Raw genomic sequence first — 15,138 nt, forward strand, 5'->3', positions numbered from 1 at the left:
GGAACAGATAGAATTTTTTTTTTTTTACCATTTCTCCAAAAGGTAATCAATACCCCAACCTCTGAATTCAGGGTATTCAAATGTTTCTGGAAATTCTCTGTGTTACTAATGATTCTTCATAGAAGTAGAATTAACATGAGATTATATGTACGTGGGTTAGCAGGCTGGAGGCCCAGGGAAGAATCAGAGCTATAGTTCAATTCCAAATAGTGTCAGGCTGAGGTCCCGGGGAAAGCTGGTGTTAAGTCCAAAGGTTTTCTGCTGCCAGAATTCTCTCTTGGTTTGAGAGATTAGTTTTTTGTCCTAATTATACTTTCATCTGAGGAATGAGACCCACCCACAGTATAGAGAGCAATCTACTTTACTTAAAATGTACCCATCTAAGTGTTAATCTTATGCAAAAACACCCCACAGAATCATCCAGAATAATGTTTAACCACATATCTAGGCACCATGGCCCTACCAAGTTGGCACATAAAATTAACCATCACACCCTCTAAAAAAGTTCATTTTCCTAAGAAATATATAGGATAGGGGAAAAGAGGGAAATAGAGCCTCAGAATGTTATCCCAAGATTGGTGGATACAGTAGGGGTCCCTAAATTTCTCCTTTATCTCTCCCAAGGAAGTGCTTATGAACTGGGAAGTTCAAATAAGTAGGCTTAAGATCCTAAGTATTTTATAGGGTTCAAGATTTACAAGCTCCTTCTTGAATTTCTCTTCAGATGGGACCATAGTACATTAAGAAAGTTTTATCAAAAGGAAGAGAAGTGGAAAGAGCAAGTAACTCCATCTGCAAGAATTATTATATGCTAACCTCAACTTTATAATGCTTAAAAAATGGAATACTGTCTATTAAAATGACAAAGATGATAATTAGGAATATGAAAAAATAGTTAAAACAACACATTATTGCACTTATAAAATAGTTCATGTTAAACCATTACATATTTAAACAAAAATTGAAATAACACAAAAAAATGCTGATGGACATCAGGTTTCTTTTTGAGGTAATGAAAAATTCTAAAATTGTGATGGTTATACAACTCCGAGTATTCTAAAATCCATTGCATTTCACATTTGAATTTGGTGAATTGTATGACATGAATTATATCTGAATAAAACCATTATAACAAAAAATAACACAAAGTAAAAGCATTTTTTATAATGGTGTTGTATTCTGGGTAAATGTCCTCTCCTTTTAATAGATTATTCTTTTAGCCCTGCCTGGCATAGCTCAGTGGATTGAGAGTGGGCCTGCGAACTAAGGGATCACGGTTCGATTCCCAGTCAGGGCACATATCTGGGTTGCAGGCCAGTTCCCAGCAGGGGACACACAAAAGACAACCATACATTGATGTTTCTCTCCCTCTCTCCTTCCCTTCCCCTCTTAAAGATAAATAAATGAAAATCTAAAAAATAAAAAATAAATAAATTATTTTAATTTAGGGAAGATGTTCTTTGTATCAAGCATTTCTGTTTATCTTTTTCTTTCTGAATTTTTACATTGTTGTATAACTTTTTGTGCACATTATCTGAAAAACATGAGCTTCCATTATTTTTCTGAATAATGCTAATATGACATTATTAACAAGTTAATTAGAGAGGATGACTATGTATATATACTATGGGTCTCCGGATTTATTGATTTGTGAGTCTCCGTTTTTGACATTTGCAAACTGGCTTTCTTAGAAAGGAAGAAGAACTAGCTACCAAAATAAAACATCTAGCGAACCAAATATTACCTTGTATTCTCTCCTCCTCACATCTAAAGAGGAATTCAACATCCTGTTGAATAAGTGATGCCACTCCTCTTAAAATTACTATGTGAATTCTTCAAAGACAGAAATAAGCCTTGTATCTAGCAGTGAAGGACGCTGAAGAGTAATTTCAATGTCCAGACAATATCAGGGTTATGAAGAGAAAGAAAAAGATATTGCATATTGCTACTTGCTCCAAATTGATTGAACACCATTGCCTTTTTTGTTTTGTGCAAGGGCTATTTTGGTGTCCTGTCTGTGGATCTTTTTCATGGGTTCATCATCAAGAGTTCTCTTTGCCTAAATATAACCAGAGGCATTGACATTAAGAACAAACTGACAGTAACCAGAGGGGAGGTGAGAGGGGATACTGGAGGGATTAGGGGGAAGGGTCATCAAGGAACATGTATAAAGGACACATGGACAAAGCCAAACATGGGTAGGATAGAGGGTAGGAGGTGGGGATGGCTGGGGGGGGGGGCATGGTCAAGGGGAAATGGAGACAACTGTATTTCAACAACAATTAAAAAAAAAAAAGTTCTCTTTGCCTGACACTAGCCAGTGCGGCCCACCTTGAGAGCTGCTTTGGGAAAGATTATGATATAATATCTTTTTAATATATATATATTTTTTTACAGTTTGCAACATCAAGCACGTAAGAGAGCAGTAAGAGGTCCCATTGGCCTTTGGACTGGCAGGGAAAACCAAGAATGGAAGGGTAAGCCAGTAAGGATATCAACGAATAATAGTAGCCAACAAGGAGACTGGGCAATGAAATAGTGGGCTCAGAAGAATGGGAGAGGGACTTATGAAGGAAGGATGGACTAAAGGAGAAATGGTAGTGCAGATCAGTGTGACCAAAAGGAGGGAAGGTGAAAGAAGCAGGATGGGCTAGGAACCTGGGCACCGAGGAAGAGGCCAAGAAAGCCTGAAGGTTAACCTGGAAGAGCCGTAGGTGGGCGGGGTGTGGAGAAGAGGGCGTTCTCAGCGCATGCGCTGGAAGCACACTGCGGAGATTCTGCGGAGACAGCCCTTTTCTGCCAGCAGCACTGCGGTCGGAGGATCTGCGGCTGGTCTCTGCCTGCTGTCCGCTACCACTTTGGCCTGCTGCTGCCACTCTGGCGCTGGGAAGTCTGTAACGCTGCTCTCTCTTCCCCGTCTTGGGATAGCCGGTACCAAAAATTCATTCTACGATACTCGATTCAGCCACTAGGTAAAGGATCGACGGGAGGGAAGAACATGGGGGGCGGAGGGAACTGGGGTCAGGGAGATCTTTAATTCTGTGTGTTCTCCCTGTTCATGAGAGGGAACAAATTGGGGACAGTATGGGCCTTAGACTACAAAAGGGTGTTGAGCATGTACTTACCATTGTGAAAGGAATACAGACTCCTTTCCTCTAACCAGGATCAAGGCACCTGAGCATCAGTGTTTTTTGTAACATTCTCTGTTGAAAAATCTTGGAGTTCCTCATATGTAGCATATGTATTTAAAGGACTTAACTTTAGAATTAAGCTCATCTGATTATGAGAGCTTTCTTTGCTTTTGTTGAGGGTGGTGGGTCTTATTTCAGAGTCCCAGAGTATTCTAGCCTCTCCCTTAGGGTCTTGGCGGATTCCATTTAGATTTGTCATATGCTGAAGTCACCTGGAGCGCAGTCTTTTCCTCATTCCACTTCCCTAGTTTAACTCACCTATCCCCTCTAGGGAAGGATGGCTCTCCTTGAGCTCTGGAATACAACTGTGTCGAGAAACACATCCAGATAATCACCAGGCATATGTATATAGGCATATATGTATACACAGTATAAAGCGGAGGTGGGAAGATGAAGAATATGAAAAGTTGGGGATGTTGCGCATGTATTTGACAGACTCGGGGAGGTGGGGCAGCGGACCGGGATATCTGAGGAGGCCTGACAAGAGAGGGGACGCATGCACAAGACTTAGAGAGGCAGAAGGTCAAAGGCGTGTTTAAGAAAGCAAAGTTGGTAGTAGTTGGCAGTCACTTTTCGGAGGGAGCGTGAGGGTGTGCATGCCAATTTGAGAGAACATGGACAGTTGACTTTAACGGTAATAGAGAGGTGTGCAAGCGTATTTCTGAACAAATGAGGGATGGGAGGCGTGCTGTGTTCATGCAAATAAGAGTGCAAAATGGCGAGCTGGGAAGTAAGTTATCTTTGGCCATCATGGGGCAGCAGGACTTTTAGAGAAGCAGATGTACATTTATAGTTGAATGAAGAGAGTAGCCTGAGTTGGAGTTCCCCTGGGCTGTGGCTACTGCACCAAAAATTAACCCAGAATGTTAGCCTGTCACTGGCCTATTAATAGTGTGGGTTTAAAAATGTGGAGGCTTCTGAGAAAATTCCATACTGTTTTCCATAATGGTTGTACCAGTCTGCAATCCCACCAACAGTGAACTAGGGTCCCCTTTTCCCCACAACCTCTCCAACATTTGTTGTTTGTTGCTTTGTTTATGATAGCCATTCTGACCCGTGTAAAGTGGTATCTCATTGTGGTTTTAATTTGCATCAGAAAACTAAAAATGGACCTGCCTTTTAACCCAGCAATTCCACTGCTAGGATTATATCCTAAGAACCCTAAAACACCAATCCCAAATAACCTATGCACCCCAATGTTCATAGCAGCACCATTTACAATAGCCAAGAGTTGGAAGCAACCTAGGTGCCTCTCGGTAAATGAATGGATCAAAAAATTATGGTACATATACACCATGGAATTCTATGCAGCAGAGAGAAAGAAGGAGCTACTACCCTTTGCAACAGCTTGGATGGAACTGGAAAGCATTATGCTGAGTGAAATAAGCCAGGTGTTGAAAGACAAATACCATATGATCTCACCTTTAACATGAAGCTAAACAACAAAACAAACAAGCAAAATAAAAACAAAGATATTGAAATAGAGAACAGGGGAAAGCGACCAGAGGGGAGAGGGGAGGGAATTTAAGGGGAAAAAATGGAATGGATTTAGAGGAATGGGTATAAGGGACACAGGGACAACAACTAAGGGGGGTGGAAATGGGAGGGAGGTGGGGAGCACTGTGGGGGGTGGGCTGGGATGGGAGTAATAGACAGAAAACTGTACTTGAAAAATAATTTTTTAAAAAGTTGGTAGAAAGAAAATAAATAAATAAAATTAAAATAAGAAAAAAAAATGCGGAGGCAATGATGACTCCAGAGGGTTGCAGCAGCTGGCTGTTTGTGTAAGAAATGCGTAAAACCAGAGTATTTTCCGGAGACCAACCACTTGCAGGCTGTACCCTATAGGGATGCTTTCTGTCAGACTTGCCGATCTTGGGCTGCTGTACTTGTCTCTGAACACTTTTATCCATACTGTGTTCAAAGTAATAGAATACAGTAGTTGCAGTACAGTGAGAATCTACTGTTATGTTGTCAGCAGCCCCTGATTATGTACCCTTTAACGCTCTTGGGGTGAGGATTTTGGCTGTGCTTTCAAATGCTTCTTGCACTTTGCTTTAAACCTGGGATTTGGGCAAATGGTAATCAGGGATATGAGGGTGACCTGGGCTTACACCCTTTTCTCCAGATTCTTTTTTTTTCTGTACAACTTTGAGCATGGGTTTCATTTGGAGGGATGTTTGTTTGTTTGTTTGTTTGTTTTTAAGTCAGCTGTACCATCATATCTCTCAGAAGACTGTCATTGAGGATCTATTGTTAATTGCTAAAAGATGCACTTAGATATGTAGTAGAAAGGGTGCAGGATTCAAAATTGAGGAGACAGGTTTTTCCAATGATCCTAGCTGTGATCTCATGCTTTTCCTTTTCCTTCTCTGGTCCCGTTTCCCTATAATTACACTTAAATTTAAGTAGACTATGTCAGATTACCAGTCTGTGTGCTTTCACACATTCCTTAACTCAAGTAGTACTCTCAGTGATCTTATGAAGTTGCAACACCATTGTTCATCTTTTATAAATGACAGATTTGAGTGACACAGATTAAGTAATTTGTCCAAGGCTTTACATAAAGGAAAGAATTGTTGATTTGGAGCCTGGTGGAGTGCCCATCCTGATCTACCCTTGTCATCTGCTTTTTTTTGTTCTGCAGAATGTTTAAAATGGCCGACTGTGGCAGGCTAGACACACCCTTCTTGTTTTGTCTGATTGACAGCTGGTCTAATGCTTTGAGACAACCAGTGATTTGCTGCAGTAGAGATTTTTCTTACCCCTTGTTAATATTTTGGTGTGTTAATACAAATGTCTAATAATAAAGAAAAGGTTGTTGCTTTTTTTCATATACTAAAAGACTGAAAATACCTGCATTTCTTTTATTATTTGGTTAGGATAAATACCAAAGTGGAATTACTACATCAAAGGGTATGAACATTTTTAACACTCAGCATGTATTGCCACATTTCTTTCACAAAAAATTGTACCAATTTTTACTCACTCACACAAACATTGAGTAGTGTTTGGGTTTTTTAAAAAAACATTTTATGGGTAAAAACAGTATTATTTTATTTTTGCATTTCTCTGCGTATTAATGAGTTTGTATTCTTTTTCCCTGCATATATTTCTTAACAGTTTCATTTTGTTTCATGTGGTGGTAGCTCATGTCTGATTTTTATGCAGGAGTTTTAGTTTAGCATTTGTCGTTATCTATTTGAATGTATTCTGTAAATAAAGGCTATTTACTCAGATTTCTGTAATGTTATAAATACATACAATAGGTTATTTGCTGCCTTTAAATCATGGGGTTAAATTTCTCTGTCTTTTGTGACTTTTCTTCCATTTATGTTTAAATAGTTCACTCAATCTAGAAACTTGGTAAATATTCATTACAGCTCTTCCTGAGAGTAACCTTCAAGTATGGGGAAAAAATCCATAATTTCACTACCCAGAGATAACAAGTGTTAACAAATGTATTCACTTCTTTTAATTCTCTCTTCATTTTTTACAGTTGCTCGTATATTTGTACTATTTATATTATATTTTGTGTTAACATTATAACCTGCATTTCTTTATATTAAACATTCTTCATAATTGTCATTTCATGGTTTTATATTTTATTGTATGGAAGTATTTCAAGAGTTTCAGAACTTCGAATTATGTAATGAATGTCTTTTCATTTAGTTTTTATTGTTTATCTATTTCAAGTTATTTATAGAATATAGTTTGAGATTTAGAATTATTCATCAAAATGTTTGAACATTATAAGGACTTGCCACAGTAGTGTTCCAAAAAACTATGTCCATTTTTTGTACTCAGTAATTTAGGTAGTTAAAAAATTTTTTTTGCTAATTTATATGTACAAGAATGGTGTGTTTATTTTATAATACATTTCTCTTAATAGTTATTGGTGAGGTTGGACTTGCAAGTGTTAATTATTAGCTTATTTCCTTTTGTGAACTGTTCAATTTGAGTCTGAATGTTATCTGTTTGTAAAAGCTCTATATTATGTGCTCTGTATAAGGATCTATTACCCCTTCTCACTTGTTGAAAATGACAAATGTCATCTGTTGCACATACACTCCTGGGTATACATTGAGTCTGGAGAAAGATTTGTGATTCCAAAGACAACTGCTGAGTGGAATACATGTCAGATTCTTGGTAGCCAACTGAGATAACATTTGTCTGTTATTTAAGTAAATAGCCATTAAAATTTTTTTTTATTTTAATTGTTGCTCAAGTACAGTTTTCTGCCTATTACCCCCATCCCAGCCCACCCCACTGTCAGATAGCCATTTATTTTTATCTAAAAGGAAAGCATTCTTGAGTTCTGCACATCAGTGGTGCTCCCTGGCTATGGGTGGGGGGAGAAGACATGGCAATATTTTTGTCCCTAACAAAATTAGACAAGACACAAAACAGTAGTGCCATCTTCCCCAACCATTCAGGAACTGATCTTATTTTGAATGTTTATGAGTGATCTGGGGGAGGATATGGGTGTAGTATAGTGTCCACTTTTATAGATAACACTAAGGTTTTTGGCAATATAAGCTGCTAGTAGGAACAAACTGAAAGCATTGTCAGTGTGAGGTGACAATTGGCAGAATGGAACAGTGTAGGCAAGACCAATGTAATGACTTTATTGGGAATCTGTTTAATTGTATTTATTAAGTAACTTTAAAAATTATTATTCCCATGCCATACACTGTATTTTACTATCTCTTTTATACTTAATAATATTCTAATTTAATTTTTTTTCAGTGTAGAGATTATTGGATTTAAAGGTACAAGGCAAGCTGTTACTTACTGCTTTTTTACTGTCCTCTTACACTGGGTTAATCCAGCAGGTCCTAAACTCCCATTTTCAGCATTTTGCTACTTACAGATGTTAAATCAGGCTTATGTGTGTGGTAAGGTGGTTGGTAGATGTATATTAAGCAAAACGAGATGGAACAATAAGAGTAAAGCTTGTATTGTAGAGGAGGCACTGAAGGGTATTCCCATCTTAACTATGGGAGTCCCATTTTACATCATGCTAGTGTCTAGTTCTTAAATTCATCTATGATCAGCAGTTAGGAAGAACCTGGATTTTTGAAGTAGCCCAAAAGCATATAATCTTTGATTTCTACAATTTGTTCCTCCCTTCTCTCTTGATGTTATAGCCAGCAGCAGCGTGGAGCAGCACCCCCTGGAAAGAAATTTTCTATTGGCCATTGTAATACAACTGTTACAGCACTTACCAGGTTGTATTGTAATTGTGTATTTTCCTCTTCCCCTTCCTACATTAACAGACTGTGAGGTCCTTGAGGGATGACAGTGTCTTCATCTCCAAAACCCAGCCTGGCACATTAGTAGGCCTCAGAAATGTTCATTGGATGAATAAATACATAACTCACCAACAAACATTTATTGTGTGCCCACTAAGGTAATCTCCACAAGCTCTGCACCAATTCTTTTTTCAAAATGCATGTGGTCAGAACCTTGCTATTTCTTTGTAGTTATGTATATATATTCTCAAGAGTTTCTCCTGAGATAAAGCTCTTCTTATGGTTGGAATTTGGTCCTTGGCATTTACATATGTTGCTACTGTTGTTACTGCTCACAGTCCCTTCCTTGGTGGGATTTGAGTGATAGCTGGCAGATTGGGAGCCTCATCCTCACTGCCCAGTGTTTGCTAAATGGTTCCTAGTTATAGGTTCTTCCCCTTTTCACTTCTCCTCAAGTCGTCTTCCAAATGGTGTTCCTAGGTTGGGCTCCACATTCTAGATCAGGGGTGGGTAAATACAGCCCATGGGCTGCTTGGTTTTGTAATAAAACTCTATTGGAACACAACCATGCCCATTTGTTGATATTTTGTCTGTGGCCTCATTCGTTAACAACAGCAGAGCTGAATAGCTACATCAGACATGCTGTTCCATGAGGCCTGGCCCTTTGCAGAAAAAGATTGCCTACCTTGTTTTTGATAATCACTCTACAATGATGGTTTCGTTCCCCTCTCCATTCACCATGATATTTTTAGCATCTTAGAAACTCATTTATTTACCTCACTCATTATTGCTTATGACAAGTCTTTTTCCTATTTTACAGAGGGTCCAGCTAGTAAACACTTCAAAGTAGGAGATTGTAAGGCCTCACCCCAGGGTTGTATGGTCAGTCAGTTGTACTGTGTACTTCAAGTTTTAAGGCTCAACTATAGAAATCCCTTTTGTTATACCCTAACTTGAAGCACATGCCGTGGTGCTTTATCCCTCACTCTCCTTAAACAGCTATTTGCAATGAGAATATATTGTAGAAAATGAGTTAATACAATAATACAGAAAAGTAGGATGAGGCAAGTATTTAGAGAATCTGAATGTTAATTTTTAAATGAATAAATAGGGTTTCTGTAGGAGCAACTTTCCTCGCAAGTGCCCACGTGTGCCACGGATGAGAGTAAACATAACTGAGACATGATATGATCTGCTTAGGGAGGGAAAGTGGCCATTTTCCCAGAGGAAAAAGGCCATGAACAGTGGCCAGTTTCTCAGGGGAAAAAGGCCTCAAGCCCCCTCCTCTGGGGCCTTTTATTGGGTTGTAATACACAGGAATACAGGGCTGCAAGGATCAAACAGTAGATAACATTTCAAAGAAATCTGAGGGTTTAGTATGAGTCAGAGTCTGTCAGGAAGAGAGTTTTAGGGTTTCCTGCTGGAATCCTTAACATATGAATGAAAACACTCTTAGCAGAGCAGATGTCACAGAATTTTTTTGGAATTCTTTGTGATGCCAGATTTTTCCCCAGGACACACTCTAGCAAGGCAAGGAGCTGCAACCTCCCCATCAGTTATTCAGGCTTAAGGGGATTAGAGCCAGGAAGTGCTTCTCCCAGAGAACACAGGCCAGGGGGCAAGAGTCCATTACTCTTTGTTGCAGCCCCTCAAGTCCTTCCATGAAGGCCTCCCAGGTGATCGAGTCTGGCTTAGGTTGCCGCCCCCCCCCCCGCCGCTGTGAGGGGTCTTACCTGTCATTAACTTCCCACCAAGCTTTGGGGGCAGGGAGAGGAACTGAGGCAGCGTTTGCTACCAGACACAGGCTTTGTCTCCTGTGGCCGGCATTTCAAAGGTCGTCCCTCGCCCTTAGCCACAAGGGGTTGAGATACAATTCCTAGAACCAGGCAGAGCGGTCTACAACAGGTTTCTGAAATAATCACTTATTCATATTTACACAGGTAGTGAGCCTGGACTTCCAAGAGTTTGGGGTTCTCCTCTCTAGCCCTCCCTAACCTACTACACATTGTCTTGGTAAACTGCCTGTGAGTATATTGTGATTCATTTCACTTCATTAAAAAGTTGGAGAGCTCGAAGTCCAATGCAAGAAAGTTAGATCTAAAAAACAAAATGGAGAAAATATCAGAGTTTTATTGTAGAAGTAAAATGGAGGGAAAGGCCTTATAGCATTATTTTTGAAGCTGCTTACTCGATTTTCACCGGCCTTTCAATATGCAAAATTTCAAACATGCATACAAATATTTTCAGACAATTGTACAGTTAAAACCGACATACCGACCACCTAGATGATATAAATAACATTTTGCTACATTTACATTGTTGCATACTCACTCATCTTTGTTGCCTGTTTTTAAAATAGTTGTTTTGTCACCCATTTGGATCTTATCTGTACCTGACCCAATATGGTGTTACTGAAAAAGAGATCCAAGGGGGAGGCAGTATTTGGCCCACCTAGGGATACCAAAAACTGCTACAAAACAGGGGCTCCTCCCAAGGACAGAATTCTAATACCTACTGGGCTCTTCTGTCCACTGCCAATTGGAAAGACATCTCTCAATGCCAGAGATTTGTGAAAAGGAAACAAAATGTTTATTTAATGCTATTCAGGCCTAATGCCACCACTAAAATATCAAAGTCCTTTAGGGTATACACCTACACCCGCACAGCGCTCCCTTCTCCCACTGTCCCAACTCCGGGTACCGTAAATCAGGAAAGGAGCACACCTCTGTGTTTCAGGCCACTGGTATCGTCAGCTGTGTCAGGCAGAATCTCTAGTTAATCCAAAGTACTCTGGCACCCTCTCATGGTCCACTGGCAAGAGTTCTTTGTACCCAGTTCCACTCAAAGTCTCTCCTGCTTTCCAGGCACGCGGCCAAAGGGGGCACCCCAAAGCCGCGTGGGCCTCTTCTACCAAAGCTGCAGGGGTTCTCACTCCACCAAAAGCATGTGGCTTTCTTCTTCACCTGGCTGCAGGGATCTCCATTCTGGCAAAGCTGCCTGGTTTTCCCTTTCACCTGGGAAAAAGGGGGTCCGCACTCTGCCAAAATCATGTGGCTCCCTCTCTCACCTCACCAAGAGGGGTCCTCACTGTGCTGAAACCGCGTGGCTCTCCCCTACATGACTGCAGGGGTCCTCACTTTGCCCCATACTGTGTGGCTCTCCCTTCAATGACTGCCACGTCTCCTGTCCTGGAGCCCATCTTTTCCAAGCTCTCACACAGGCCCTGTTACTCAGGGGTGCAGCCCCCAGTTACATCCTGGGTAGAAGCCACTCCCTTCTTCCTGGCTCAAAACTTGGCCACAGCTATTTAACATATCTATGAAACCAGTTAAAGGTTATAGATATGTTCAATAATCATTCCAGAGGTTAGCTGCAAAACTGTTGCTATGCAAAACAGCTCTCAATGGTCCTGGCTCTATTTGTCTGTTCCCCCTGGGGTGGGGGGTGAGGACATCTTATATGTCTCTCCAATATTCCTATACACTTTGAATTCTGGACACTATTCCAAATCTTTTTGGGGGGCCTCCCCCCCTTGGCTGCACTCTGTATCAATGGTGCTGAAAAAATAGTTCCTTTTGATTCTTATCTGTATTTTCCAAGTTGGCATGGATACCACTGTAACATAATTATGTATAAGCAGATGTGCTTGGAAATGAGAGTCCCACAATCAGAAACCATTTTGTTTCTGAGAGATAATGGTTGCAGCTCATTGTTGTTTACTGGAAATAATAGAAAAGAAAAGATGGAAGAAGTGGTACAGTGTCAATGAATCCTTCCAACAATGTACTGCCCTATACTTCATTCACTTCACTGGCTTATGGAGCAAGTGGTTTTCTGAGTGGCTTCCATGTGGTTCTTTACAATGAATTCACATCAAATGCCAACTGAGGTGATACTCAGCACTAGCACAGCTCCTTGGACTTTTAGCAAATGCATTTTTTAAAAAAGATTTCATTTATTTATTTTCAGAAAGGAGAAAGAGGGAAAGAAACACCTATGTGCAGTTGCCTCTTGCATGCCCCTCACTGGGGACCTGGCCCACAACCCAGGCATGTGCCCTGACTGGGAATCAAACTGGTGACCCCTTGGTTTGCAGGCTGGCACTCAATCCACTGAGCCACACCAGCCACAGCAGCAAATAGATTTTTAATTTAAACTATTATGTAATAACATTCTTTTGGACCTTTTCTATTAAAAGTAACTGTACAGTTAATTAGGAAGCACCACAAACTGAAATGTAATTGATCTTTACAGTAATGGTGAATGTTACCTTTTTGTGTCTGTATCCCTGATACAGGGTGCAGCCAAGGGGGGGGGGGGGCAAAAAAAGATTTGGAATGGTGTCCAGAATTCAAAGTGTATAGGAATATTGGAGAGACATATAAGATGTCCTCACTCCCTGCCCAGGGGGAAGAGATCAATAAAGCAGGGCCATTAAGAGCTGTTTTGCATAGCAACAGTTTTGTACCTAACCTCTGGAATGATTATTGAACATATCTATAACCTTTAACTGGTTTCATAGATATGTTCAATAGCTGTGGCCAAGTTTTGAGCCAGGAAGAAGGGAGTGGCTTCTACCCAGGATGTAACTAGGGGCTGCACCCCTGAGTAACAGGGCCTGTGTGAGATCTTGGAAAAAGATTGAGTCCGGGACATGAGGGGATAACTGCCCAGGTGAAGGGAGAGCTACGCAGTTTGGGGCAGAGTGAGGACCCCTGCAGCCGTTGAAGAGAGAGAGCCAAGTGGTTTCAGCAGAGTGAGGACCCCCTCTTGCCCAGGTGAAAGGGAAAACCACGCAGCTTTGCCAGAATGGAGGTCCCTGCAGGCAGGTGAAGAAGAAAGCCACATGCTTTTGGTGGAGTGCGAACCCCTGCAGCTTTGATAGAAGAGGCCCACGTGGCTTTGGGGTGCCCCCTTTGGCTGCATGGCCTGAAAAGCAGGAGAGACTTTGAGTGGAACTGGGTACAAAGAACTCTTGCCAGTGGACCGTGAGAGGGTGCCACATGATTTTTGGATTAACTAGAGATTCTGCCTGACACAGCTGATGGTGCCAGCGGCCTGAAACACAGATGTGTGCTCTTTTCCTGATTTACAGTACCCGGAGTTGGGACAGTGGGAGAAGGGAGCACTGTGTGGGTGTAGGTGTATACCCTAAAAGACTTTGATATTTTAGTGGAGGCGTTAGGCCTGAATAGCATTAGATAAACATTTTGTTTCCTTTTCACAAATCTCTGGCATTGAGAGATGTCTTTCCAATTGGCGGCGGACAGAAGAGCCCAGTAGATATTAGTATTCTATCCTTGGGAGGGGCCCCTGTTCTGTAGCAGTTTTTGGCATCCCTAGGTGGGCCAAATATTAACCCCCCTCAGACCTCTTGTTCGGTAACATCCCTTCATTTAAGCTCAAGGGCAAAAGGGATACTCATCTTTGTAGTTCTCTTAGTAATAAATGCTTACATTCATAAAATACATTATTATATTTAAAACAGATCACATGAGCAAAGACATAGATGGTATATTAATTGAAAAAAGGCTACAGAACAGTAGTATGGTTTCATCTAAATTTTGTGGGAAAAATTCATGTTCATATATGCATATGAAAGTAATTAGGAGAAAATGTCCCAAGTGTTACACTTTCTGGGATTTTGGGATTTTTACTTTCTTTTAATGTATTTCTGGAATTTTTTAAAAATGTGCCTTTATGGCTCAGTGTATTGAGTACTGGCCTGTGAACCAAAATGTGCCTTTATGACTTGCAAAATTAGGCAAACATTGAAATTATTTTCATTTTCAACTTTGCTGACCTGAATAAAAGTGGAATAAATGGGATGGTGAGGGGGCTAGAAACTGGGGCAATTTAGTTTGGAAAATTGCTGGGTGGTCTAGGAGAAGGGAGTGGTGGAAATAAGATTTCTTTCTTGAGAGGAATGTACTAAGTATCAACTATTCTATTCTTGGTTCTTAGTGTAGGTATTTTCACATATCAGAGTTTACACTTACCATTTATTTCCCAATTAGACCCTCTACATATTTCTTTAATTGCTAGTGGCAGCAGATGCTTGTGGGCATGCAGATTTTGCTCTAGTAATGGCTGCTTTACCCTATCCAATAAGGAGATGGCTCACCTGACTTGTATAGTTCAGTGGATTGAGTGCAGGCCTGCAAAGCAAAGGATCACAGGTGCAATTCCCAGTTGGGGCACATGCCTGTGTTGTGGGTCAGGTCCCCAGAAGGGGGCGTGCGAGAGGTAACCACACATTGATGTTTCTCACCCTCTCTCCTTTCCTTCCCCTCTCTCTAAAAATAAAATAAATAAGATCTTTAATTAAAAAAAAACAGATGGCTCAAATCCATCAAGGCTCCTGTCCCTGGTAACCTGCCCCCCCCCCACACACACACACATTTTTGGCAGCACAGATCTGTACTGGGAGAGCTTTTTGCTGGGATCTCCTGATCATGAGTAGACAAAAGAACGTGCTTTTTTTTGCTGGTGGTGGGTAAAATAGTTAAAAATAATCCCTGAGAAATTCTTTTCTAGGATTTGAGGGGTGCCTGCCTCACAGTGAGTACAGGAAACCTAGAAGTACTAGCTGATGCTGCCAGCACCTAATGATAATAATTAATAGCCTGGGCTTTTGGCCATTGCTGAATTGCCAGAATCCTGGGTTGCTATTCATGCTAAGCAGCTAGGAA

At 40.8% G+C, this 15,138-nt stretch overlaps 1 long non-coding RNA gene across 6 annotated transcripts in view; it reads left to right on the plus strand.

Moving 5' to 3' along the window:
* The first annotated feature begins 2,795 nt into the window (after positions 1-2,795).
* LOC119039710 (uncharacterized) overlaps positions 2,796-15,138 on the plus strand; it is a 29,066-nt gene continuing 16,723 nt past the window's right edge. For 3 of the 6 annotated variants that reach the window (XR_008391053.1, XR_008391054.1, XR_008391056.1), the window contains exons 1-3: positions 2,796-2,972; positions 8,471-8,604; positions 10,387-10,470. This is a non-coding gene — a long non-coding RNA (uncharacterized LOC119039710). Of the gene's footprint in view, positions 2,973-8,341; positions 8,423-8,470; positions 8,605-10,386; positions 10,471-15,138 lie in introns of all 6 variants that reach the window. The other 3 variants (XR_005080670.2, XR_008391055.1, XR_005080672.2) reach the window with 3 other exon arrangements.

The sequence above is a fragment of the Artibeus jamaicensis genome, unplaced genomic scaffold (genome assembly GCF_021234435.1).
Source record: "Artibeus jamaicensis isolate MK-2021 breed Jamaican fruit bat unplaced genomic scaffold, CSHL_Jam_final contig_240, whole genome shotgun sequence".
Lineage (NCBI taxonomy): Eukaryota > Metazoa > Chordata > Mammalia > Chiroptera > Phyllostomidae > Artibeus > Artibeus jamaicensis.